Source organism: Arvicola amphibius, chromosome 6 (assembly GCF_903992535.2).
Source record: "Arvicola amphibius chromosome 6, mArvAmp1.2, whole genome shotgun sequence".
Taxonomy (NCBI): domain Eukaryota; kingdom Metazoa; phylum Chordata; class Mammalia; order Rodentia; family Cricetidae; genus Arvicola; species Arvicola amphibius.
Genome location: NC_052052.2, coordinates 5613102 through 5640925, shown reverse-complemented (window position 1 = coordinate 5640925; position 27824 = coordinate 5613102). Strand labels below are relative to the sequence as shown.

At 48.9% G+C, this 27824-nt stretch overlaps 1 long non-coding RNA gene across 1 annotated transcript; it reads left to right on the top strand.

Annotated features, from left to right (window-relative positions):
* Positions 1-494: 494 nt before the first annotated feature.
* Positions 495-27824, top strand: LOC119816052. The gene is made up of 2 exons (XR_005285682.1): positions 495-958; positions 27276-27824. It is a non-coding gene; the product is annotated as an uncharacterized LOC119816052 (long non-coding RNA).

Genomic DNA, 27824 nt, shown 5'->3' with positions numbered 1-27824 from the left:
ACAGATGGTTGTGAGCCACCATGTGGTTGCTGGGAATTGAACTTGGGTCCTCTGGAAGAGCAGTCTCTTAACTCTTAACCTTGGAGCCATCTCTCCAGCCCCATAAAGGTGATTCATTTTTTAAATTCATGATTTTATCTTTTACTTTTTGAGAGAGGGTCTTATTATGCCATCCTACCGGGCTTGAAATTCAGTATGTAGACTAGGCTAGCCTGCCTCTGCCTCCCGAGTGCTGGGATTAAAGGCATGGGCCACGATGCTGGGTTTCAACTGCTTTGATTTAGAAGGTTATCTGTGTCCACACTGCACAATGCTCAAGTTCACTTTCCATACCAAATACATTCCACTCCACGAGCGTGCCTTGGGATACTGGCTCAGGTTTTTAACTGTTCTGCAGGCTCACTGGACACAATGCTGTGGCATTATAACCCTGCCTGGGTGAACCATGGGGCATTCCTGCAGGGCACATGTTCAGAAGCTGCGGTTTGGAGCAGACATCTTTTTCCAAGTCTCCCCAAAGACCATACTCATCAACACCTCTGAAGGGAGCGAGGACCGTTCACTAACTCACCACCATCTGGTAGGTGACAGAGAGGTGACAAAAGTCCTGATAGACATTCCAGGTGACCCATGGACTTGAACACTTCGTGCTTACTGCTTACCGCTGGTTCAGTATCTCCTTCGTAGCATGCCTGGCCAAGTGTCTGTGCATCTTTCTGCTGGGCATCTGTCTGTCTTGGCTACTTACAAGTCTCCAAATGTCTCAGGAGAGTCCTTCGCAAGGTGGTGATGGCAGCGAAATGAAGTCCGTTGATGCTATTTTTGGAATTGCCCTGAGGTCCTGGTGGAGAAATCCTCCCTTTCCTCTGGGCTGTGGACATCTTTGGTGTAATTGTCCAGCAATGTTGTGGTCACTTTGATGAGCCCTTTACTAGAATGGCTTGGTTCCTGGTGTGAGGTAAGTGTCCCACTCCCATACCCACTTGGCTAAGTGTCACCCATGGAGAGGATCTTCCCTCTTCATGGTACTGAGGGGGCAGTTCTATCATAGATAAAATTCCTAAGGGTTTGGGGTCCATGTAACCTGTCCGTTCTCCTGTGTGCATGGCTCTGTGGTAGGTCTTCACGTCTGGTGGAGTGAGGCCTTCCACCTCATTTACATGTCTCTGTTCTTGGCCCTTCTCTGTTCAGGTCTCAGAATGAGTCTTCCTGTATCTGTATTATATACATTAAGAAAAGGGTGATTCCCACACAGATGAGAGGACCTAAGTTCGCTCCACACAAAGAAGCTGGGCGTGATCGCGTGTGCCTGCAATCCCAGCACCAGGGGTCCAGAGGCAGCTGCATCCCTGGGGGCTCGATGCCAGCCAGATAGCCACAGTGCTGATCTTCAGGTTCGATAGGGACCGTGTCTCAAAAAGGAAGGTTTAGCTGGCAAGACAGCTCAGCAGGTAAAGGTGTTTGTAGCATGAGCCTGGTCACCTGGGTGGGATCTCATAAGACAGAAGCGAGGAACTGACTCCACAAAGTTGCCCTCTGACCATACCATGGTATGTGTGCATCCACACACATCATCTATGTGCACACACATGCACAAATAAATCAATTTAAAAATTATTTTAAAAGGTGAGAATCAATCAAAGCAAAACACCATGATATCAACTTTTGATCTTATATGTACTGCAGTGAACTAGCATGGGGCATACTCACCAGTACAAATGCCACATGCACATTTACACTGACAACAGACTCTTGCTATGAGCCTCTTCAAGCCTCCAAAAACATAAGAGCCCCACCCCCACCCCATGCAGTAGCCTCTCTGTCTGCCTGTTTGTCCACTGGATTAATAACTCTAATAGACTCTTTATTCCCCGGTTATCTGTCTCCGTGTCTTCCTGACACCCCACCTCCACCCTACCCTTACTCCCCACCCCACCCTCCCCTCAACCCCAACCCCCTTCCCTCCTCCTCCCCACTGAAGCTCCAGCAGTGCCTGTGATCTTTGGGTTTTTCTGCTCTCCACCTCGGTTTCTTGGTTCCACTCTGGTCCAGGCTCAGGTGGGTCTAGACGGAGCGGCCCTGCACCCCTGCATGCCTCCTCTCAACCCTTCCCTCTTGCACCTTCCAGCACACGCTCACTCCAGCTCCCCCCCCCCCCCCCCTTTGTTTTCTCAGCACTTGCGGGTCTTGTCGGGCAGCTTCCCTGTTAGTGTTGTTTCTTTGTCCCTTGTCCCTAAACAGCTCCACAATGCTTGGCAGATCTAGTTCTCAGCAAATATTCCCGCCACGCTGCCTGACGGGGACTGATTGACAGCACCGGATCCCACCCACTGCTGCTTCAGATGCCCTAGTTTCTTGGCACTGCAAACCTCGGCCCTGTATTTGATTTTCTCAGGGACCGGCTGGGGTCACCTATTCTCATCTTTCCTAATCTCTTCTTCTTGTTGTTACTATATCAGAATTCCCAAGAGTAAGTGAGTTATTAAGAACACAAGGTTATTTTGGCCCGTGGCTCTGGAGGCCAATCCAAGATCTGGCGGGCGCCCCCTGCTGCTGGACAACGAAGAGTACAAAGAATTTGCTCCCCCAGAAGGCCGGAGTCGCTGTCGCTGAGAGGTTAGGGGCTTGGGATTCAGGGAGACACTGAGGAGATCTTTTTGGATAAGTACCGGAGGCATCCTCAACTCCATGGGAGACAGACAGACAGCATGTCAGGGGCTCTGAGGAGGAAGAACCTTCCATGGCATGTGGTTGGTGGGCATTCCACAGCACAGGCCAGAGCCAGGCTGTCACCCTGAGGGGTGTGGGGGAGTAGGGACACACACAGTTAGGAGGCACCCATAACCTGGATAAAGGCTACGCCATCCCCATTGCCCTCTGAGGTCCCAGAGTCTGGCAGCCTGAGGTCTGTAAACTTCCTTGGGCAAGTGGAGTCTGCGTAGCTGGGGATTAGAAGTTTGCAGACAGGCTACTGGCAAGGGCTGGCCTGTCCCCTGTAGAGGCTGTGGCTTCAAAGAGGCTTTTAGCCCAAACCCCAACCATCATGGAAAAGCCCACACCCCACTTCAGCCTCGATTGCCTGAGGGTCAAAGACTCAGCAACTGGGCTCTGAGGGACCGAGCCATTCACACCCTGACACCATCATTTGGCCTGGATATCTTGGTTGCCTCAGTGAAGAGTCTGGGGTCTTGGGTAAAGGTTTCTCACACATGAGTGGATTCCATTAGCGTGTTTTCAGTGACTTGTGTGTGTGTGTGTGCACGTGCACGCGTGCACACAGGGTTGATATCAACTTCCTGTTGCTTTCCATTTTATTTTTTTTTAAAAGATTTATTTAGTGGGGCTGGAGAGATGGCTCAGCAGTTAAGAGCACTGGCTGCTCTTCCAGAGGTCCTGAGTTCAATTCCCAGCACCCACATGGTAGCTCACAGCCATCTATAATGAGATCTGGTGCTCTCTTCTGACCTGCAAAAGCACACATGGAAGGAATGTTGTATACATAATAAATAAATAAATAAATCTTTAAAAAAAGACTTATTTAGTTAGTATGTATACAGTATTCTCAGTATTCTGTCTGCATGTAAAGCACCCTTTCAACCTGACTAGCCAAGGCGGGTCCCCACAGTCCACAGCCACAAATCTTCCCCGGGCCCTCCCTCCTGCCGCGATGTCCCCCTGTTTTCTCCTTCAGTGACTGCACCTCTGGGGTGCATTATCCCCTTCACTGCACTGCACTGGGGCCCAGCATGCAGGTCGCCAACAGGCAGAACCTCATTACTTACGCGACCTGAATGGGGCTGTTTTCTCTCTTTCTTGGAAGCCTCCCTCTGGAGTTCCACAGTCCGCTCTCAGATCAAAACAGTGTCTGCTGCTGGGTGAAATTCCGCTGCGGGCCCAACACAGCCTACGCTGTTCTTGAAGAGATTTTTATTTTACTCTGTTTACTTTTCTTTCTTTCTTCCTTTCCTTTCCTTTCCTTTCCTTTCCTTTCCTTTCCTTTCCTTTCCTTTCCTTTCCTTTCCTTCCTCCCTCCCTCCTTCCCTTCCTTCCTTCCTTCCTTCCTTCCTTCCTTCCTTCCTTCCTTCCTTCCTTCTTTTCTCTTTCTCCAACAAGCTCAGTGGATCAGATTCTCCTGGGTTGCAGACACTTTCTCTTTCAAGAGAAATTCGATTCTTTGCCGCAGGGCCTGCTGGGAAGGAACCTGCTCTAACCTGAGTTCTGTCCCTCCTACCCTACTTGACGCTCCTCTGGTCTGTGTCATCTTAGGTTGGAGCTAAGGCCTAAACAACCCTCAGTTCCTGTAGCTGGACACACACCAGCAGACACCCCACCATGAATATGTCTGTGAATCTATGATGGGCTCCCCAGACTTCAGGAAGGGGATTCTAAATCCCACAGGTACCTCTGTCTGTCTGCCAACCTAGTCCTCACAGGTGACTCTGTGGGCCCCGTTTCTGCAGAGAGAGGTGAACAGCCCCTCTGAATTTATAAAGCAAATATCCTAAGTGTCTAGATTCCCATGGAACCGTGGAACCCAGAGACTTCAGACATTGAAGAGTAAAGCACACATGCACACACGCTCTGTCACACACGCATGCACACACACGCGCGAGCACACACACACATGCACGCACGCTCACATGCATGCTCACACACATGCACACACACTCACACACGCACGCACACACACGCGCATGCACGCTCACACACATGCATACTTTCACACACACATGCACGCACGCACACACACACACACACGCACACACAGTGAGTATACCTAACATGTCTTTCATCTGTAGTTCCCCCACATCATCTAGATTCCTTCCGTATTTTCCCACAATGCAACACTATCTTCCCACCCTTGCCCAGATGCCTCGAAGTATGAAGGCTTCCTTACTCTTCCTTTGGTTCAAAACTCCCCCTCTTCCTTCAGATCTTGCCATTCAGCAATTCTTGTGGCCTCTGGGAACCATCTCTGTCTTGGGGCTTTCTGTCATGAGACTTTTCATGGCCCAGATTAGGAAAGATCACATCTGCGCCAGCTCCCGCTGACACGGCACTGCCTGGGAAGGGCCAGGGCAGAAGTTACTAGAAGCTGTTGCTGACTGCTCCTCCAGCGAGAGAGGTGGGTTAGAGAGGGGATGTGGGGAGCAGTGAGGTAACGCCTGGATTGAGCACTAACAGAAGGGCCTGTCTCACAACTGTGAGGGCTTAGATATGGATTGCCAGTACCATGTTTGTTGGCTCAGGTCTGCAACCCCAGTGCTACAGAGGTGGATCCTGGGAGCTTGCTGGCTAGCCAGTCTGATGATTTTCAAGCTTCTGGTTCAGTATTAAAAAATAAGGTAGAGGGGGCTGGAGAGATGGCTCAGCAGTTAAGAGCACTGGCTACTTTTCCAGAGGTCAGGGTCCCAGACTGCAGGGCAGCTCACAATCCTCTGTAACTACACTTCCAGGGGATCCCAAACCTTCTTCTGGCTTCTGTGGGTACTGTGTGAACATGGTTTACATAAGCTCAGGCAAGCACACATATATTTTTTTTTCTTTTTTTTTTTTTTTTTTTGGTTTTTCGAGACAGGGTTTCCCTGTAGTTTCTAGAGCCTGTCCTGGAGCTAGCTCTTGTAGACCAGGCTGGCCTCGAACTCAGAGATCCGCCTGCCTCTGCCTCCCGAGTGCTGGGATTAAAGGCGTGCACCACCACTGCCCGGCCACACATATATTTTTTAAAAGGTGGGAGTTGAGCTGGGCATGGTGGTGCACGCCTTTAATCCCAGCATTTGGGAGGCAGAGGCAGGAGAATCTCTGAGTTCGAGGCCAGCCTGGTCCACAGAACAGGTTCGAGGACAACCAGGGCTACACAGAGAAACTTGCTCTTGAAAAACAAAAGCAAAACAAAGCAAAAGGTGGACATCAACAAGGGAAGATGCCTGACGCTGGCTTCTGGACCCCACAGACACGGGCATGCCTGAAACACACATTGGTACACGCCCGAGAAGTGTTGAGAATCATTTGTCATGGAAGCATCTGGAATGCTTTACTGTCCTCAGAGCCCTCTGCCGGTCCATAGTAAGGATTCCGTTAGTTCAAGGTGTTTGGGAGTAAAGAGCAAATAGGCGTTCATGCGGTGGTTAAAGTAGTCCTTGTGTGTCGTATGCAATGCTTTGAACTGCTGCTAGGGATCCCCCCCACTCCCAAATCCATTCTGTGCTTTAGTCCAAGCCAACAGCTTTGGGGCTGCAGTATTACTCACAGACCATGGAGTCCCAGAGGAAGGCTCTGCAGGAGCCTCAAGACAGCAGCAGCCTGGATCCCCAGCTGCTGCAGGGCTGAAGGGAGTCACCGAGCTTCTTAGGTTGGCTGTGGCCTCAGCCTGTCCTGTCCTAATGAGTGAGACACACGAAAGACCAGGTATCCCTAGGGGAGGGTTAGGGACCTGGTGTGCCCGGGGCTCTGCTCTGTCTTTAGAGACCTCCTCTCTGGTTGGTAGCAGCAGTCCTGAGTCTGTGGTCATTCTTGGAGCCATCTAGGTTGTGAAGTGCTGGGTCCTTCAAGATTCCAAAAGAGAGTAGATTCTGGGGCCCTTTCTGCTTTCATTCCCATCTCTGATCTGGTTTAATTTGTTTGTGTGTGTGGTGGTTTGAAAGAGAATGGTCTCCATAGGCTCATCTGTTTGAATGCTTAGTCCCCGGTTAGTGGCACTGTTTGGGAAGGGTTGGGGGCATGGCTTTGTTGGAGGTGTCACTGAGGGTGGGCTTTAAGGTTTCAAAAGCCCATGCCAGGCCCAGGATCTCTCTTCCTGCTGCCTGTGGATCAGGATGTAGAACTCTCAGCTGCTTCTCCAGAACCATGTTTCTGCTGCCATGCTCCCTGCCATAATGATAATGGACTAAACTTCCGAAAATGTAAGCCAGCCCCAACTAAATGCTTTATTTTGAGTTGCCTTGGTCATGGTGTTCCTTCACGGCAACAGAATAGCCACTAAGGCAGTGTGTCTGTTCGCCTGAATGAGTTTATGTGGCTCTGTGCGTGCAGGAGGCTGAGACCTGTGGAGGGCACTGGATCTTTTAGGACTGGAGTTACAGGAGCGTGTGAAATGCCCACTTGTGTACCCTGGTGTTCCTGTGGCCTAAAAGGGCACACTCTTGACACAGGCTGAGTCGGTGAGCAGACCCTGACATGATTTAGCTCTGGTTTTGCTCTCTAGTTCCGAGAAGTCCAGTGTACAGAGAAATTGGGTGCCTGGGTTGTCCTCAGGGTGGAGCGGAGCTGCTCAGAGACATCCTGCCTGCACCAAGATATCTACATACTCCCTACTGTAGAGGCAGAGCTGCTAATCTCAGAACATTCTAGAAAGGATAATGCTGGGAACTCTGGGAGGTGTAGCGTCAGGGCAGAATCAGGGCGACCTTGCCCAGGCTTTGCTTTCTCCTTGGATTCAAGCCTTCTCTGAACCTCTTGCCCTTTGCTGGAAGGCTAGAAGGTCAGAAGGGGTCTGGGGCCCAGAGCCCTGTGAACACAGCTCAACTCCCTTCCTTTTATAAACAAAACTCGTAAACATTTCCCACCCTCCAAAGGGCATTGCTGCCAGCAGGGCCCAGACTTTCCGACTCACTTCTAAATCACCCGGCTGCCAATTTTCCACTTGCAAGAGGGGAAAGCTTCGTAAACTGCTTGCTTCCACCTGACCTGTGGAGGAGGGTGAAGCCATGGCAAGTCGGAAGTTATGAACACAACACGTTTATAAAAATTCCAACTGCAGAGGCCTTGCCAATGAACCTAGCCAGACTTCAAGTGGCAAAACTGACAGTCTTGTGTGGGTGGATGGGTGGATGGCACCAGGTCACACGGGAACAGGCTGAGCTGGGATGACAGGGGAGATCTGGGGACACACAGAGGCTCCAGGGAGGGAGATTTCACTCAGACTACAGAAGCGTCCAGAAAGGTTAAAATCAGAGAGCTAAACTGTGTGTGGTGAGAGGCTGAGGCAGGAGGATTGAGAACCTGGACTGCAGAGTGAGACTCTGCTTCAATAGACAGACAGATAGATAGATGATAGGTAGACAGACAGACAGGTATATAGACAGTTAGATGAGAGATGATGGATGGATGGATAATGAATGGGTAGACAGACAGACAGACAGACAGACAGATGATTAATAGATAAGTGGGTGGGTTGATGGTTGGATGGGTGGATAGACAGACAGACAGATGGTAGATGGGTGGGTGATGATGGATGGATAGATGATGGTGGATGGATGGATAGGTAGACAGACAGACAGACAGACAGGTAGATAGTTAGATGAGAGATGATGGATGGATGGATAATGGATGGGTAGACAGACAGACAGACAATGATAGATGATGGGTAGACAGAGCAGTCAAACACTAAGCACTGAAAAGCATGCTGACTTGTCACCCACCCCCACTGCCTGCCGTTTAGAAACTCAGAACAGTAAGACAAAACAACAAAAACGTCTTAATTCTATATACATCTAATTTTCATTACTTATTAAATATGAAAGCAAGTTTGCATGCTAGTGAGATATTTGCTTATACCTATTTGCTTAAATCAGTTTATTGGAATGAACGCAAATAAAGCAACCCCAAAGTAGCCACTCAAACACTTTTTAAAATAATATTTGAGATTCTTCCTTGGACTTTTCATATCTCTACACGTCCATACTTTGTGATGCGCATCTTTGTGGAGATGGCCTCGCATAGCCAAGGCTAGCCTCAAACTTTTGCATCTGAGGATGACCTTGAACTTCTGATCTTGCCTCTAACTCCTGAGGGCTGGCCCTGCAGGTCTGTGCTACAGGCCTGTGCTCTGCTGGGAGTCGAACCCAGGGCTCTGCCAAGCCAGGCCAGTGTTCAAATCCAGGGCTCTGTCATGCCAGACCAGTGTTCAAATCCAGGGCTCTGTCTTGCCAGGCCAGTGTTCAAATCCAGGGCTCTGCCAAACCAGGCCAGTGTTCAAATCCAGGGCTCTGCCAAGCCAGGCCAGTGTTCAAATCCAGGGCTCTGCCATGCCAGGCCAGTGTTCAAATCCAGGGCTCTGTCTTGCCAGGCCAGTGTTCTACAGACCAACTCAAGCCCCCAACACTGTGTGTTTTTTCAAAAATGTTTTGTAACTGATTTATGTGTCTGACTGTTTGTTTTGCCAGAAGGCATGAATGTGCACTACTCTGCTTGGTGCCCAGGGAGGTCAAAAGAGGGCACCAGGTCCCTTGCTACTGGAGCTATGTATGGTTGTGAGTCACCGTGCAGGTGCTGGGAACTGAACCTTTCAGAAGAGCAGCCAGTGCTCTAGCCCCTGAGCCACCCCCCAGTCCGCTATGTGTTTGTGGCTGAGCTGTGCCGTGTTTTGTAGTATGGAGTCTGGTTGATGCATTTTTGTAATTTTCCCTTCCTGTACAATGGATTATCTCTTCACTCTCTACTGATTCAAAGACTGTTGGAGACTTTTATGTCAGCTTGACACAGTTAAAGTTTTCCGAGAGGAGGGAATCTCAATTAAGAAAATAACTCCAGAGCCAAGTGGTGGTGGCACATGCCTTTAATCCCAGCACTCCGGAGGCAGAGGCAGGTGGATCTCTGTGAGTCTGAGGCCAGCCTGGTCTACAGAGGAGTTCCTGGGGCTGGAGAGATGGCTCAGAGGTTAAGAGCATTGCCTGCTCTTCCAAAGGTCCTGAGTTCAATTCCCAGCAACCACATGGTGGCTCACAACCATCTATAATGAGGTCTGGTGTCCTCTTCTGGCCTGCAGGCATACATGCAGAAAGAATATTGTATACATAATAAATAAATAAATAAATAAATATTTAAAAAAGGAGTTCCTGGATAGTCAGAGCTACACAGAGGAAACCCTGTCTTAAAAAACAAAACAAAACAAAACACCTCTATAAGATTGGGCTGTAGACAATTCTATTGGGCATTTTCTTAATTAGTGATCTATGGGGGAGGGCCCAGCCCATTGAGGTGGTGCTGTCCCCGGACTGGTGGTCCTGGGTTCAATAAGAAAGCAGACTGAGAAAGTCATGGGGAGCAAGCCAGTAAGCAGCACCCCTCCCTGGTCTCTGCATCAGCTCCTGTCTCCAGGTTCTTAGCCTCCTTAAGTTCCTGTCCTGACTTCCTTTAATGATGAACAGTGACTTGGAAGTGTGAGCCAGATAAACCCTTACTCCCCAACTTGCTGTGGTCATGTGTTCCATCACAGCAATAGTAACATAAACTAAGATAAAGTGGTACCAGCACACTGGGGGATTGCTATGATCTGACCATGTGCTGGGAGGATCGCAGAAGAACTTTGGGCTGGAAGAGCCATTGAGTGTGGAGGGCTCAGCGGGCTGCTCCGTAGGAGCTTGGAAGATAAGAACACCGAGAGCAGCACAGCCAATGGAAGCCTGGCTTGTGAGGTTTCAGAGGGAAGCAAAGACTCTACCAGGTTATCTCTGTAAAAATCTGTAGTGTCTGGTCAGCTGGAGCTGAGGAATCAACCGTGATTGACAAGATGCCAGCACCACTGAAACTAAACCTTTGCTTTACCGGGACAATGGACGCTGGTCTGTTGGAGCTGAGAAACTGGTGGTGATGAAGAGGAGACCATCATTGTTGAGGTAAAGTTTTCTGGGAAGTGTTTCCTCAGAGTCTGCACGCAGATGCAGATGCCGTGTTCCAGAGGCAGCCGAGGTTGGACCTCACGCTGCCAGCTGACTCTGGTAGTGTAAGAGGCGATACTGGTTTTGCAGGCTTGAAGGGGTGCTGGGGAGCAGCTGAGGCTTGCCTTGCGACTGTGAGGCAGGATTGGAGCCCCTGAAGGGAGCCCAGGAGAGGCTGTTGTGAAGGTGAAGCCCAGTTGCAGGAAGGGACCCCAGCAGTTTTGGAGATGCCAGTACCATGGGATGGCCACCAAGAGCAGCAGCAGTGGTGGAGTAGATCCGGTCGGAGCCTAGAGACAGGCTGTGTGTGCTGCAGAGGGCAGAGCCAGAGAAGCGACCCAGGCCCTTTAGAGGATTCGCGAAAAGAATGAACCCTAGTCATTAAACGCTGAATTATTTACACAGTTGGGGTTTGGTTGTGCTTCGTTCAGATTGGGAGTATGCTGTGGTCCTTCCCGTTGGTTGTAAAGTATTTTGTTACTTAATTACCTTATAGGAACACAGTTGAGACACTTTGGATTTTAAAAGACACTTTGGGTTTTTTAGAGACTAAATTTTTCAAATATATATAATTCTAAAAATTTTGGGGGGTGTTTCGAGACAGGGTTTCTCTGTGTAATAGTCCTGGCTGTCCTGGAACTCACTCTGTAGACCAGGCTGGCCTTGAACTCACAGAGATCACCCTGCCTCTGCCTCCCGAGTGCTGGGATTAAAGGTGTGTGTCACCATCAGCCAGTTATAATTTATTTTTATTTTATGTTCATTGATGTTTTACGTGCCTGGGTGTGTGAGGATGTCAAAAGCCCTTGAACTGGGGTTACAGATGGTTGTGAGCTGCCATGTGGGTGCTGGAAATTGAACCCAGGTCCTCTGGAAGACCAGCCAGTGCTCTTAACCACTGAGCCATCTCTCCAGACCTTAGAGAGTAATTTTTTTGTTTGTTTGTTTTTCCCAAGACAGGGTTTCTCTGTGTAGCCTTAGCTGTCCTGGAACTCACTTTGTAGACCAGACTGGCCTTGAACTCACAGAGATTCCACCCACCTTCTGCCTCCTGAATGTTGGCATTAAAAGCGTGTGCTACCACTGCTCAGCAAGACTAAAAATTTTAAAGTATTTGAATTGTAAGTCTGTGGGACTTTTTGAACTTACAAAATGTTTTATATTACTGTGCCGTCTCAGGGATGAGGGAGAAAGGGAAGGTTGTACCCTTAACAATGATGTGTTTGTGTGTCAGGTTAACAAGGGGTCAGCTGGAAAGTCTAATGTCAATCTGACACAAGCTAAAGTCATCTGGAAGGAGGGAACCTCAATTAAGGAAATGTCTCCATAAGACTGGGCTGTAGGGCTTTTTCTTAATTAGTGATTGATGGAGGGGGCAGCCCATTGTGGGTGATGCCAGCCCTGGGCTGGTGGTCCTGGGTTCTATAAGAAAGCAGGCTGAGCAAGCCATGAGTTCAAACCAGCAAGCACCTCCCCTCCATGACCTCTGCCTCAGCTCCTGCCTCCAGGCTCCTGCCCTGTGTGAGTTCCTGTCCTGACTTCCTTCCGTGTTGAACAGTGCTGTGGGCGTGTGAGCCAAGTCAACCGGTTCCTCCCCAACCTGCTTTGGTCGTGGAGTTCCATCACAGCAATAGTGGAACCAAAAGGTTTATTAAAGATTTGTTTTTATTATTTTTAAGTATGTGTATGTGTCTGTGTAAGTATGGGCATTGAGTGCAGGTGCCCTCAGAGGTAGAGACATTGGATAGCCCAGGAACTGGAGTTACAGGCGGTTGTGAGTCGCCCAACATGGTGTGCTGGGAATTGAACTGGAGTCCTCTGGAAGAACGGTATGTGCTCTCAACCTTGGAGCCGTCTCTCCACCCCTGTCTCTTCATGTTCTTGATAGTGTCCTCTGTTGCACAAGAGTTTCTAATTTTGCAGGCTAGAGAGATGGCTCAGAGGTTGAGAGCACTGGCTGCTCTTCTAGAGGTCCTGATTTCAAGTCCCAGCAACCACACAATGGCTCACAACCATCTATCTGTAATGGGATTTGGTGCCCTCTTCGGGTGTGCAGGATACATGCAGACAGAAGACTCTATACATAAGTAAATAAAAAATCTTAAAAAAATATAAGAGTTCCTAATTTTGATGGGCCCAGTGTCCCTATTGGTCCTGGGTACTTGTACTTTGGAAAAATGTATCTAACTCAGGGTGACAAAGACTGGAGCCTGTGCCTCCTCCATGTTGTGCAATTCTGGCTCCTACAGTTAGCGAGGACGTCCCAGTTGCTCAAGCCTTCACAAGCAGTAACATAAACACTGAACCCCGAAGCCTTAGAGGACCCAGTCTGTGCACTGATGTTCTCTGAAAAGACTGAAGTTAAGCTAGAGACTTATATATGAGCAAGAGGCGGGATGCCAGCTGTGCCGCGGAAGAATGCGCTTGTGATCCTAACGCCACCATGCCCAGTTGCTTCATGCATGTGTAGATGCCTGCTTATCTGGATGTGCGCAGCATGAGTGGAGATCCCCGTGGAGGCCAGATGAGGGTGGCAGCAATCTCTGCAGCTGGAGTTCCTGGGGGTTGTGAGCTGCACACTGTGGGTGCTGGGAACCAAACCTGGGTCCTCTGTAGGGACAGCCAGGGCTCTGGGGCAGTCGACTAGCCCTCCAGCTATGCTATGCACTCTGTGATGGCTGTGAGTCATTTGTATAGTTAATGCAGCCAGTGAGCTAACGTCCGGCGGACGGCTTGGTTCACAGCCTGCGGCTGATGTATGTTTTCCATTCTCTCCTCGGAGACTTGAGGCAATCAGCTTAACTGTCCCCAAGGAATGAAGGGCCAGGGTGGGGTTAGGGTGTTATTTTATCCATCAAAAACATGATTTTCCTCTGGTTATTTTAGCCACAATAGCAGGGTGGAGGTCGCTATTTTCCCCTGATACACAGTCCTACACTGCAGGGAGCATGTGTTGGATATTCGGGTTACTATACATATACTGTGCAGTCACTATCAGCAAAGACCTGGAGGAGGACCTTTGGCTTGCTTGTGACAGAGCTGGGGGCCCAGCTCAGCTGTAGGGCACTTACCTAGCCCTCTCTCCAATGAGGGTCTGGGGTGTGATGCAGCTGTAAGGTTTTTGTATTGCCTCTCCTCCCAGTGAGAGACTGGGGTGTGGCTCAGCCATGGGGTGCTTGTCTAGACTCCCCCAGTGAGGGGCTGGGGTGTGGCTCAGCTGTGGGATGCTTGTCTAGACTCCCCCAGTGAGGGGCTGGGGTGTGGCTTAGCATTGGGGTGCTTGTCTAGACTACTTCAGTGAGGGGCTGGGAGTGGTAGCGCCCTTGCCTGGCCCTCACACTGAAAGTCAGGGAAGAGTCCAGCTGTTGAGAGTTGTCCTGATCCTCACAAGGCCCTGAGCCCCACCCCTACCACTCAGCTGAGTTCTGTTCTCCAGCGTTTCAGAAAGGCAGCCTTTGGCTGCTCTGAGCCTTTTCTTTTGGCAGTGGTGGGTGCTCATGCTACCCAGGATAGCCATGAATGTGGCTGGACTTTGGGTTCACATGAAGTCCAGCAGAAGCCTCCTCGCTCCTTTACTGGGCACTGCAGAAATTTGCCGAAGGCCTGGTTGAGATCTAATCAAGGGAGGATGTCCTTGCTTGGGTTGTAGTTACCCCGTCTCTGGAACCATGGCATCTGGACGAAGTAAGTCTACTCAAGAGAAGTGGAGAATCTTTGCTTTCGTTGGACGTGGAGTTCCCGGCATCATGAACTCTGGGAGGGAAAAGAGTATGGGAACACTTCTGTGTCCCAGGCTACCATCATTGTCCCATGAACTTCACCTGGAAACAGCATGGGCAACCTCCAGACACCCTCTGCCTCAGGCGGCCATCCCAGAACTCAGGACAACAGTACCTCTTCAAGTCTCCGGTGACACTTACTCATGGACTTGTGTATGTCATCGTTTATATGAATAACACTTTCCTGGATTAACTCAGATAAAACTAAATTACCCGGCAAGGGCAAGTAATTTTCGTTTACAGAAAACTATTATGGGCCATAAAACTCTTCACCCATGGTGCTCGCCAGTTCCCAATGACCCAAGCCTGGTGACAGTGTCTTTCAAGAGCTCCCACAGCAGGGGATCCACGTTTCCCTCCTCCACAGTCAGGCTGGCTCCTCCGCCTTGTGACATCTCTCTGAACATAACAAGACATCCCTGTTTTGCCCCCACAGTGATCAATGTTGGTTTTATTTTTAAATACATGTGATCATCTATGAAGTCAAGTCATTAAAACAGCCCAAAGTTACCTCATGGAATATCGGTGCTCCCTGGTCCTGTCCTCAGATCTGTCATGCCGAGCGAGCACAGCCATGCCGGGTTCTGGGAGACAGGTCACAATGGTTGTCCTTCCCATGTAAGAGTCCTCTTTAGTTATTTGTTTTCTTCCTTATGTGGACTTTGAACAGAGACACCCAACTGTCAGCTTTCTCAACAGTACGCGTTGGCTGGGGTGTGGCTCAGCAGGTAGAGCGCTTGCCTACCAGGCAAGAAGCCCTGGTTTGGTTCCCAGCTCGGCATTAAACTAGGCATGGCAATGCAGGATGGTAATCCCCAGAACTCACCGTGGGATAGGAGATCAAACCCTGGACCAGGCTTGCTCTGCGTGCTGGTTGGAGTCTTCAGTTGCCAGGATGGGAACCATATGCAATGGCCACCAACCTCACCGGCTCTCATTCCCATCTTTGGGGTCTGGTCCACCCTGGCAACAAGGACTGTTTCTAAACCATCTTCCTCTCTCAGACTTCACTCAGCCCTTCCTACGCAGTCCTGGCAGAAGGCTCAGTCTCTGATTTTAAAGGAAACTGTCCAGCAGACTCCTACTGCCGCGAGCGGCCCTACTTCCCTTCATTCCCCCCCCTCTCCCCGCTTTTCCTGCCCAAGGCCAAGTTCTCCATCTGCATCGGCCCATGGCACCTTCCGCCTGGGGTCTCCCTCTACCATGACCTTCTCCTGTTGTGCCTTTGTTTCTTTTCCTGCTGCTTCATTTGACTGGAGACCACATTGGTGACATCCCGGCTTACCTCCTGTCTGTGGTGGTCACTGTTGGTTTTTTCAGACACCTCCCTTCTTTCTTTTGGAAGTGAAGCCTCCTGTGTTTGGTTGGCCACACACTGACAGTTGCTAACCCAGCCTCCCTCAGGCACAGCCATGCTCCCTGCTTCAGTCTCTGACTAGAGTGGTCCCTTCAGGGAGCTGCTGGCCCGGGCTTTTCCCTCCCTCCCTCCCTTCTTCCCTCCTTTCCTGTGTTTGAGTGTGATTGTGTGTGTATCTCCCTGTGTGTGATTATGTGTGTATCTCCCTGTGTGTGAGTGTGATTGCGTGTGTATCTCCCTGTGTGTGAGTGTGATTGTGTATGTATCTCCCTGTGTGTGAGTGTGATTGTGTGTGTATCTCCCTGTGTGTGAGTGTGATTGCGTGTGTATCTCCCTGTGTGTGAGTGTGATTGCGTGTGTATCTTCCTGTGTGTGAGTGTGATTGTGTATGTATCTCCCTGTGTATGAGTGTGATTGTGTATGTATCTCCCTGTGTGTGAGTGTGATTGTGTGTGTATCTCCCTGTGTGTGAGTGTGATTGTGTGTATCTCCCTGTGTGTGAGTGTGATTGCGTGTGTATCTCCCTGTGTGTGAGTGTGATTGTGTGTGTATCTCCCTGTGTATGAGTGTGATTGTGTATGTATCTCCCTGTGTGAGAGTGTGATTGTGTGTATCTCCTTGTGTGTGATTGTGTGTGTATCTCCCTGTGTATGAGTGTGATTGTGTATGTATCTCCCTGTGTGTGAGTGTGATTGTGTGTATCTCCCTGTGTGTGAGTGTGATTGTGTGTATCTCCCTGTGTGTGAGTGTGATTGTGTGTATCTCCCTGTGTATGAGTGTGATTGTGTGTGTATCTTCTTTGTCATTTTCCATCTACCATATCAAAGGTAAAGTTTCTCGCGTGAGCCCAGTGTGTTGGTTTGACCAGTCTAACTCTCCAGCTTCCCTCAGGGGTCCTGTCGTTGCCTCCTGTGCATTAGGATTGCAGATGGGCATCCCTGTACCAGCCCAGTATTTAGGTGGGTGCTGGCTAGCTTCCCAGTCTACTCCTCAAGCTTGTTCAGCAAGTACTTTATCTGCTGAGCCTTCTCCTCAGCCCCTTCTCACTCCCTTTCGTGGGGACCGGATGTGGGTGTGAGGGTGTGTGCTTGCTCTGGCCATGGTGACGAGGCTCATCATATCCTTGTGAGCAAAGGAGAGACTCACGGGAGGAGCTGTTGGATGATCTCATGGAATAGTCGCCTGTCACATTGGCTGTGCTTTAGCTTGAATCTGGAATGTTCCCCCAGAAGCCTGTGTGTTACAGTCTTTGTTCTGAATGTGGAATGTTTAGGAGGCTGTGAAAGCTTCCGAGGAGGAGGCTAGTGGGAGGAGTATCAATCACTGCTGTTGTGCTGGAGAAGGAGAAATGGATTTAGGTACTTAGAGGGGCTGGAGAGACGGCTCAGGGGTTGAGAGCACTTCCAGAGGTCCTGGGTTCAGTTCCCAGCACCCACATGACTGTCCGTGACTCCAGTTCTAGGGGATCTAACACCCTCATGCAGACACATATGCAGGCAAAACACCAATTCACAGAAAATAAAATAAATTATAAAAGATATATTTCCAAACAGTTTGTATACGGATGTTTTGCCCGCATGTATCTACGTACACTACACGTATGTCTGGTTCTTACACCGGAGTTATAGAGGAATGTGAGCTGCCATGTGGGTGCTGGAAACTAAACCTGGTCCTTTGTAAGAGCAGTAAATGCTCTAAACCAATGAGCCCTCTCTTCAGTCCCATTGCAAAGGTACTGACCCCTCAACCTCTTCTCGTGTGTCTCTGTGGCTTCTGATGAGCCACCCGGCCATGGCCACCAAACAACAGAGCCAACCAAGTTAAGTTGACAGCCCTGAAGCTGTTTACTAAAGCAAAGCTTCTATCCTTCGAAGCTGATTGGCTCAGGTGCTTTGTCGCAGTGACGGAACACGGACTGACAAAGCCCCGGGAATCTCTGTGTGACTCCTCTACCTGACACAAGCACACTTACCTCCTTGCCACGTCACTGTAACCTGGTCTGTGGGAGTGGCCCGTCCAGGTGTCTAGTGTGAATATACATTAGCACGACCAATATGGACTCGCTTGAATAGAATGACCACTCAACTTGGCAACCCACTACTGTGTGGACACCCAAGGCGATGACTTTACTATGTCAAAATAGTCACTGCCCACTTGGCCCTCCTGGAACAAGACTTCAAACCTACAAACATCCCAGGGGCTTTTGGATATCCAGAGTGTTTATCGAAAAAAATAAGACAGAGAACTGCAAGTCTTAATGCAGATGTCAGAAGCAAAATTACAAAACTTAGCTTAAAAATTTATTAGTTGCTGGGTGGTAGTGCACACCTTTAATCCCAGCACCTGGGAGGCAGAGACCAGTGGATCTTTGTGAGTTCCAGGCCAGCCTGGTCTACAGAAAGTGAGTTTCAGGTCAGCCAAGGATACACAGAGAAACCCTGTCTCAGAAAAACAAACACATAAATGTATTGGTAATGGCTGGGAGTAAGCTTAAGTCCTGAGGTCCATCCCACACCAGGCAAAAAAAATAGAGGTGAAGATACATCATGAGGCACACCGTCTCCTCCACGATCTGACCACGTGCAAAAGCCTCACGCACTCAGTGTGTTGGCCAAAACAAACACATTATCCTAAATGTGGCCCTCGTTCTTTTTTTTTTTTTTTTCTTTTTCAAAACAGGGTTTTTCTGTGTAGCCTTGGCTGTTAGCTGTCCTGGAACTCTGTAGACGAGGTTGGCCTCAAACTCAAAAGATCTTACTGCCTCTGCTTCCCAACTGCTGGGATTAAAGGCGTGCACTACCGCCTGGCTAAACCTGATTTTTTGCTTAGTGACAGGCTACCTGACTGGCCTTTCAGTTTGACCCCCCATAGTGCTAGGAAACTCACAGACGTGGAGCCCTTGACACCTCCCATGATTCGACATGTTTCTCATCAAATTATCTGAGACGCCAGCTCCCTCCTACTCTCTGTGTACTCTGTGTATGTGTGTGCATGTGTGTGCATGTCACAGTGCATACATGGAGGTCAGAGGACACCTTGCAGGCGTAAGTTCTTTCCTTCCACTCTCCAGGACCCAGGCGTTGAACTTGGGACCTTAAACTCAGGGGCAAGCGTGTTAACCTGCGGAACCGTCTCATGACCCAAGCCTGGGGAGATGTTTTAACTGACATATGCAACTGTATGCACACGCTGTGACATTTCCCACACATGCACAAAGTGAAGGGAATTAGCATAGTCATCCCCTGAGGGGCTTCACTTTGGGAAAATGCTAGTTACCACGCTCACGCCCCCCCCCCCCCCCAGTCATCAGTGGATTTTAGGCCAGCATCCCTGGTAACACAGGGTTCAAGGCCCACATTACCTGATCTGCTTGTGCAAGGGGAAAGAAAGGAAAACATATTGAAGGCAATGGGAGCCCTCAGATTAGTGACTTCACATCCTATGCTCATAGGCCTTTGAGAAGCTGGGATTGTGATGTTGGTTTTTTTTTTCCTTTTTTGTCCACTGACTTTGGTAAATGGACATAATGAAGTTGGAAGCTGAAAAGAATTACTGCCTGGGTAGTTTTTCCAGGTTCTCGGCGTTTCTGTTTCCTAGTGGCAATGCCATTTGTTTACCTTGAAAATGGGAGAAGACACTTTTATGGGTCCTGTCTCCATGGAGCGCAGGAGTCCCGTTCACACAGCTCTGCTCAGCGCTTTCCCACTGGATCCGGTGAAAGAGCACCCCCCATGGGAGCCACAACCAACTGGGGCACAGTGTAGGGCCAGATTTATTTCTGCCCTACTTCTCTGGGACATTGGTTTCCTCAGAATGCAGAAGGGACTGGCCAAGGAGCGTCTCTGCCACCCTGAACACGCTGTCTGGGTTGCGAGGGTAGGCCTTGGGGATGCTAACTCTTGTTTAACGTCACAGGTGTCTGTCTGCGTGTGCAACTGTGTGTGCATATGCAGGAGGGCAGAAGGTGACCCCACTGTCCTTCCTCAGATGCTGTTCACCTAGGTTTTTGACACAGGATTTCTCATTGGCCTGGGACTCACCAATTAGACTAACTTGGGTCCTCATTTTACATAGAAAGAATTTACTGGCTAATCTAGCTCCTAACCTTCAATGTTTAATTCTTTATTGTTTTGAGACACGGCTTCGCCGTGTAGCCCTGGTTGGCCTGGAACTTGCCATGTAGATCAGGCTGTCCCTGAGCTCAGAGAGAACCCCCTGCCTCTGCCTCCCGAGCACTGGGATTAAACACTGGGTGTTTGCCACTATGCCTGGCTCAGTATCTAATTCTTAGTCTGTGAATATAATGAGCTGTCTCCTCCCAGAAAGGATCAAGGTTTTAATGAATGCCCGGACATTTTCACATGCTGTGAACACACAGAACACACAGAACAATGCTGTTGGAGGAGAACAGGGGCCCTGCTTTAGGCTCCACCCAGAAAACCTTGATACCGACATCACACCACTACCAGCTACTCCCCTGCTTTGGAGAAACACCAGTGCCAGCAAATGTCTCCTGCCATCATCTGCCTGGGCCAAAGGACAACTATCAGGTCAAGATCCTGGCTTAGCGGCAGGGGCATTATGGGATGGGAGAGTTACAAGATGTTAATTTTCAAGATGATAATGGTGATGGTTATGGTGGTGGTGGTGATGATGACGGTGGTGATGATGATGGTGATGGTGATGGTGGTGATGATGGTGGTGATGATGATGATGGTGGTGGTGGTGGTGATGATGGTGATGATGATGGTGGTGATGATGATGGTGGTGATGATGGTGATGATGATGATGGTGATGATGGTGGTGATGATGGTGGTGATGGTGGTGATGATGGTGATGGTGTTGATGGTGGTGATGATGATGATGGTGGTGATGATGATGGTGGTGATGATGGTGATGATGATGGTGATGGTGATGGTGTTGATGGTGGTGATGATGGTGATGGTGATGGTGTTGATGGTGGTGATGATGGTGATGACGATGGTGGTGGTGATGATGGTGGTGATGGTGGTGGTGATGATGATGATGGTGGTGATGGTGGTGGTGATGATGATGGTGATGATGGTGGTGATGATGGTGATGACGATGGTGGTGGTGATGAGATGTGTTTAGAAGTTAAGGCAAAACTCAGCAAGTTGGTTGCATTTTCTGCTTCCATCTTTTTACAAGAGATTGTGCTGGTAGGATGTGTGGCAGCCTTTTCAAAGGCTGAGAGACTCTGGCTTCTGAAATAGATGGTTCCTGGCAGGGAAACAGGAACATTGAATTCGTGTGAATGCTAAGCCATGGCTAGCAGTGGTAATATTTCTTAAGAGAGGGACAAGCCACCTACTTTGTAAGCACAAAGTGGACCATCTCTGTCTTTCTGACCAGAAGTGCAAGCCTACCCAGCCTCCCCCTGGCAAGACAGCACACCATAATTCTCCTCATTTGGGGCCTTTTTTACTTGTTGGAAAAAAAATTAGTTTAGGAGGTTGGAAAGCCAGCCAAATGCCTTCTATCTGATTAACCCGGGCAATCACAGAGGAGCATTTCCCCAAGGAAGAAAAGCCCTTGGCAGATGGAGCGGCTGCAAGGAGAGCCTGCATAGCAACTGATCCCAAACCGTTCCAGGATGTCAGCAGCACTGGGGGGGCTGGAGCACATGAAGGTGGGTGCGGACACAGGGGAGTATCTATTTTTACTCAGTTTGTGGAAACGGGGCTGGGGACACAGTCGGGTCTCTCCTCCCACCTGTGGGTTCCAGGGATTGAACTCAAGTTGTGGAGTTTGGGGGCAAGTGCCTTTACCTGCTGAGCCTTCTCAGTGGCCCTGATGGGTTTTTGTTCGTTTTGGGTTTATTGTTTGAGACAATGTTTCACTATGTAGCCCCGGCCTGGAACTTATTGTGCAGCCCAGGCGGGCCTCAATCTTGCAGTGATCCTCCTGCGTTTGGACCTAAGGACTCAGGAGTACACGCAAGTGTGCGCCATCACACACAGGAGCACACGTAAGTGTGCACTGTCATGCTCGGGAACACTCAAGTGTGTACCATCTTTCCAGCAGCAGCAACAGATGATATTTTTAAACATCAAGACCTCTCCTTAAAAATGAGGCTATAAAATCAGCCTTTAATCCCAGTACTAGGGAGACAAAGATTGGAGGAGTCGCTGTGAGTTCTAGGTCAGCCAGGGCCAGGGCCACAGAGTGAGACACTGGAGAGAGAGAGAGAGAGAGAGAGAGAGAGAGAGAGAGAGAGAGAGAGAGAGAGAGAGAGACAGAGAGAGAGACAGAGGGAGAGAGAGAGACAGAGACAGAGAGAGAGACAGAGAGACAGAGACAGAGAGAGACAGAGAGACAGAGACAGAGAGACAGAGAGAGACAGAGACAGGGAGAGACAGGGAGAGAGAGGGAGAGAGAGACAGAGAGAGACAGAGAGAGAGAGAGAGAGAGAGAGAGAGAGAGAGAGAGAGAGAGAGAGAGAGAGGGGGAGAGATCTTAGGTTATGGAACCAGTGAGACAGCTCAGGTGGTAAAGGGGCTTGCTGCCGAGACAGATGTCCTCCACATGGTCAAAAGAGAGGACAGAGACTCTTGATTGTCCTCTGCCCCCCCCCCCAAGCTATGTCATATACGCTCCAATAAATAAGTATAATTTAAGTATAATTAAAAAAATTTTTTTTGAGAGCAGGTCTCACTATCTAGTTCTGGCTAGCCTGTAACTTGCTATATAGACCAGGCTGGCCTCAAACTCATAGATTCACCTGCCTCTGCCTCCCCAATGTAACTTAAATAATTTACAGGAAAGAGGTTTCTCAGAGCCTCCAAAACTAGGAAGAAAAACTCAATTAGGAAATTTCATGCTTTGAATTCAGTCTTGTTGGCTATGATACTGCCTGGAACATAGCTTTTTGTTTTTGTTTGATTTGGTTTGGTTTTTTGAGATAGGATTTCTCTGTGTAACGGTTCTGGCTGTCCTGGAACTCACTCAGTAGACCAGGTTGGCCTTAAACTCACAGAGATCGGACTGACTCTATCTTGGGAGTCCTGGGATTAACGGCGTGCACCATCACTGCCCAGCATGAAGCCTTTCTTAACCAGAGATTTTCTGTTAAAATCGGGGATTTGGGCCAAGAGGTGGGCTGACAGAGCCATTGGTGTTCATTGAGCCGCAGCTGTGAGTCATGATTGACTTCTGCTGAATAGAGTTAATATTTTCTGCTTGCTTTCTACTTCCTTTTTGTTGTTATTGTTGTTTGTTTGTTTATTTGTTTTTTGAGACAAGGTTTCTCTGTCCTGGAACTCACTCTGTAGACCAGCCTGGCCTTGAACTCACAGTGGTCCTCCTGCCTCTGCTTCCTGAATGTTGGGATTAAAGGTGTGAGCCACCACTGCCCGACACTTCTAGGCTTCTTAAAAGTCTGAAAATGCATCATACATGTTACCAACTAAGATGGGAAATGTTTATTGAGACATCATATTTAGATTAGGCTTTGTTTTATCTTCTTAAAAAAGATTATTTTTATTGTATGTGTATGTGTATTTTGCCTGCATACATATGTGTGTAGCACATGCATGCAGTGCCCTGAGAGGCCAGAGGAGGGCGTCAGATCCCCTGGGACTGGAATTGCAGATAGTTGTGGGCCACCACATCGGGAGCTGAAAACCAAACTAAAATCCTTTACAAGATTTACAAACTTTAGCTTCCAGTCAGTGATCCTAACTGCCGAGGCCTCTCCAAGTTCCACCTCCATTTTGCCGATCTTTGCTCCATACTGAGTACACAGCCTCTGTGAACCTGGTTTCACCAGGTTTTAGGACTCAATAAGTCAGTATAACCTAAAGATGTTTGAATAATTCACATTTTGTACTAAATAACAGAGTACATTTCTGATTAGATCATTTTAATATTGAAATAAGTAGGTATTTTCAAATTGATGGGTAATTTTCTTATCTTAGTTTATGGGATATATGTTTGTATGATTGTCTGTACACACACCTCATGCATTCGGTGCCCACAGAGAACAGATGAGGGCACTGCTGTGCCCTTTCCTATGAGATATCGTATGGGTGCTGGGAACCAAACCCTCTCTGCAAAAGCCGCAAGCGCTCCTAACCGCTGAGCCATCTCTCCAGCCCTATACACCACTTTATTGTTCTTAGTTCCTGGTTCTAACTTCTTTTTCTCTTCTTTTTGGCTGATTTATTTTAATTTTAAAAATTCAGACACTTTATAATTTGTTGTATCGATGTCAGCTTTAATAGGTAAAACTTTTGATTTATTTAAAGATTTTTATTGTGTGTGTGTGTGTATGTATGTGTGTGTGTGTATGTGTGTACGACTTTATGCCAGAAGAGGGCACCAGATCTCATTACAGATGGTTGTGAGTCACCATGTGGCTTCTGGGAATTGAACCCAGGTCCACTGAAAAAGCAGTCGGTGCTCTTAACCCCTGAGCCATCTCTCCAGCCCCTATTTCTTTATTTTTAAAGTAAATCTTTCATAGGCCACTTGACTTGGCACTGCTAATGTGGCCTAGATTGGTCTTGGACTCTAAATCCTCCTACCCCCAACTCTTGAGTGCTGGGCTTATCAGCTTGTGCCACCACCTAAGACATTTCTTCCCTATGAAGCTAAGGAAAGCACTGAGATCTTTTCATGGCGATGTTTATTAAATTTACATATCTAAGCTCGCTTTACACTTTCTAAATTACTTCTACTCGTCAGTTTATTCGGATCAACATCTAAGAGTTGACTTTGGTTTCCAGGTCAATTTCTGCAGCTGCATTACTCTTGCATTGTGGTGAGAGGATGCCAGGCAGAAGTTAGAGATTTTTCTTGGTTCGTGGTTTTGGTCCATCGTGGTGGGGACGGCGTGATACAGTGGCTGAGCTGTGGTGTCTGGTTCCCGTCTGGCTCTCTGTGGTGTGAGCAGCCTCCCTCTGCCATGTCCTCTGTCGACATATCAGAATGGAACAATCCAAACAACCCTTCCTCCCTTGACATCACAAAGTAACTACCACTGTGGGGTGATTCTGGGACCCAACCACTAAACATAGCTTCTTTGTTCTTTGGGACTGATATGTGGGTACAATTTAGAAATTTGGGGATATGTGTGTTAGAGAAGACTTAGAATTTTGTAGGCGGCTCTTAACAGGGGATTCCTGTAGGAGCTTGGGAGATCAGAATACTGGGACCGTTATATTGGTCTTGGCGAGGTCAGAGATGGGAGCGAGCCTGGAGTAATGGGACCACAGGCCGTTCCCGTTACATTCTGGCGGAGAATTTGACTACACTGTGCTTGTGTCTCGAATGTTTGAGTGGGGAGTAAGGCCAACATAAGGAAGTGATTTGGAGGAGGAGGTTCAAGGTAGCATAGCGCTCAGACTATGACCTGTTATGACTCAGTTTAGCCAGATTTTCAGTGAGCACTGAAAGGAAAGGTAGACCAGAAATCTGTGAAAAATGTGCTATACAAAGGGCTCATTTAGAGGCCACACAATGTGTCTGTTAAAGTGGAGGAGGGGGGGAGGCAATTGCAGCCATTGAAAAGAAGCCAGGAGATTTGCATGGGACAATAGAAAGGGTGCTTTCAGGCCATCTCAGGAATTGTTGAGACCCGGCTTACTATAGCCCCTTGGGTGTAAAGCTGAAACTCATTTGGAAGATGTACTTTAAACAGAGAGCAGCTGAGCTCTCCAAGGTGATGTCTTACCAGGTCCAGCTACCCAGACACCTAGAGGCCATGGCAGCCATGGTGTAAGGTGCAGCAAGCTTTTACCAAAGGAGAACTTGGATGCTGCAGACATGAGGAAAGCAGGAGCTATGAGGCCCGGGGGGGGGGGGGGGTAGGGGTGGCTTCTACTGAGGTTTCTGAGAGAAGCCTTGAGGCCAGCCCCTCGTCTTAAAGTCAGATTCCCTGCAGGGAGACTAGAAAAGAACTCTGTGTAGCTCCAAGGTCTCTAGCTCTGAAGAGCGGGGATAACAGGTGTCCACTGCCAAGCTCGGTTTATCTGATGCTAGGGTGGAACCTAGGTAGGCGCTCTACAGACCCAGCCTCAGAATAGTTTAGTTAACGAGCGAGCTTCATAGCATGTTCCAGACTCCAGGACATATTGCTGCCCATTGAGGCTGGCTCCTCCTGAGCACAGCAGGCCACCCACCGAAGCACAGGTCTGCAAAAGAATTGACTCACGAGAGCATCTGCATGGGGAGGTGGAGTCCCAGATCTGCAACCCGCATTCCTGAGGAGAAGGGTATGGATACCCCTTTCCCAGATTTTACAATTTACTTTTTGTGTATCAGCATGCACGTGCGCCGTGTGTGTCTGATGCTTCTGAAGATCAGAAGAGGTCAACTGATCCCCGGAACTCGAGTGTTGACTGATTTTGAGCTGCCATGTTGGTGCTGGGAACCAAACGTGGATCCCCTACAAGAGCCATGAGTATTCTTAACCACCAAGCCATCTCTCCAGCCCTTATTACTGAAGGAAAGACTTTGTTTTATTAATCTTTATCACATGAATGTGAGCGTGTGATGCATATGCGCACATGCATGCAGCGGTGTCTCTGTGCTGCTCGGGGGACAGCTTTGCGGAGCTGATTCTCACCTCCCATTTTCATCTGGGATTGGGGATTGAACTCAAGCCGTCAAGTTTCACGGCATTTACTTGCTCCTGCTGCGCCATTTAGTGAGGCCCGGATTCAAAAATAATTATGAGGTAAGAAACAGGGGTGGGGAAAGCTGGCTGTGGGTTAGATCAGAAGTCTCTGAGTACATAGCATTCGTCTTTATAGCAAACACGTGCTCAGGAAGAATGGCATCAGCATTACCCAAGAGTGGAGGTCTGAGTTCTGGGACATCCAAGCGGTACCCAGGCCTACATGGACTGACATGAATGGCTGGGGGGTTCAGGTGTTCAAGCTGCCTCTAAGTTCCTGTAAATCAGCTCAGACAGTTGTTGCCATGGTAATTCACACATCAGAGTGTGGGATTCCCCTCTGTATGCTGTGAATGTCATTGGTTAATAAAGGAACTGCTTTGAGCCTCTAGCAGAGCTATAGGGGAACAGAGCTGGTGGGGGGAAACTAAATGGAATGCTGGGAGAAAGAAGGGTGGAGTCAGAGAGAAGCGATGGAGCCTTTGGAGACAGACGCTGGGAACATTATCTGTTAAATCCCTGCCATGTGGCGATACACAGGCTAATAGAAATGGGTTAAATTAATATAAAAGTTAGCCAATAAGAAGCTAGAGCCAATGGGCCAAGCAGTGATTTATTAATATTAATTAATACAGTTTCTGTGTGATTATTTCGGGGCTAAGCTAGCCAGGTGGCTGGGAACCAACAAGCGGCTCTCCACCAACATCAGAGCGTCCCCTTCAGCTAGGAGTGCTCTGTTAGTGATAGGAGGGAGAGAAGCTGAGCGTCTCCTCAGCATCAGTATCGGTGACAGGAAAACTCGATGACTGGAAATAACAAGACTGCATCCTTCTTTCATCTAGAGCGTCATACTCCATGTTTCCACAGCCACTGTGTCACATGACCCAAGGAAAAGACGGGCAGGTGGAAACAGGACTTGCTGCCAAGGGACCAGCGCAGAACCCAAGCGAGCTTGTCATGGGTAGGACTGCTGTGGTTCCATGGAAACTTCCAGCCTGGCTTGTGAGAGCCTGAAGGAATCTTGTGAACACTGGCTTTAATCTCATTTTCTAGATGAGAAAAGCAGGCTCATGGGAGAGAAGTGACTCACCTACCAGCCTGGCTGTTGACTGGCACCGTTGGAATGGTTCTAATTGAACCCCTGGAGAGGCATTTCAGGCACGACGGCAAGGGCGGGATGTTTGCATTGCGCATGCGCCCTCCCTACAAGGTGAAGCAGATGGCCTGGGTGGGGATTCTGACTCCGGCCCTTCTGGGGTTGGTGGCCTTGGTGGCTTTGTGCCATCCTGTGAATGGACCCATACTGAGGCATTGGTGACTACGGGGGTTTCCATTCCAGATGAACCCACTTTCTGAAGAGAGATGAAATAAATTTCTGCTGCTGGCACCTT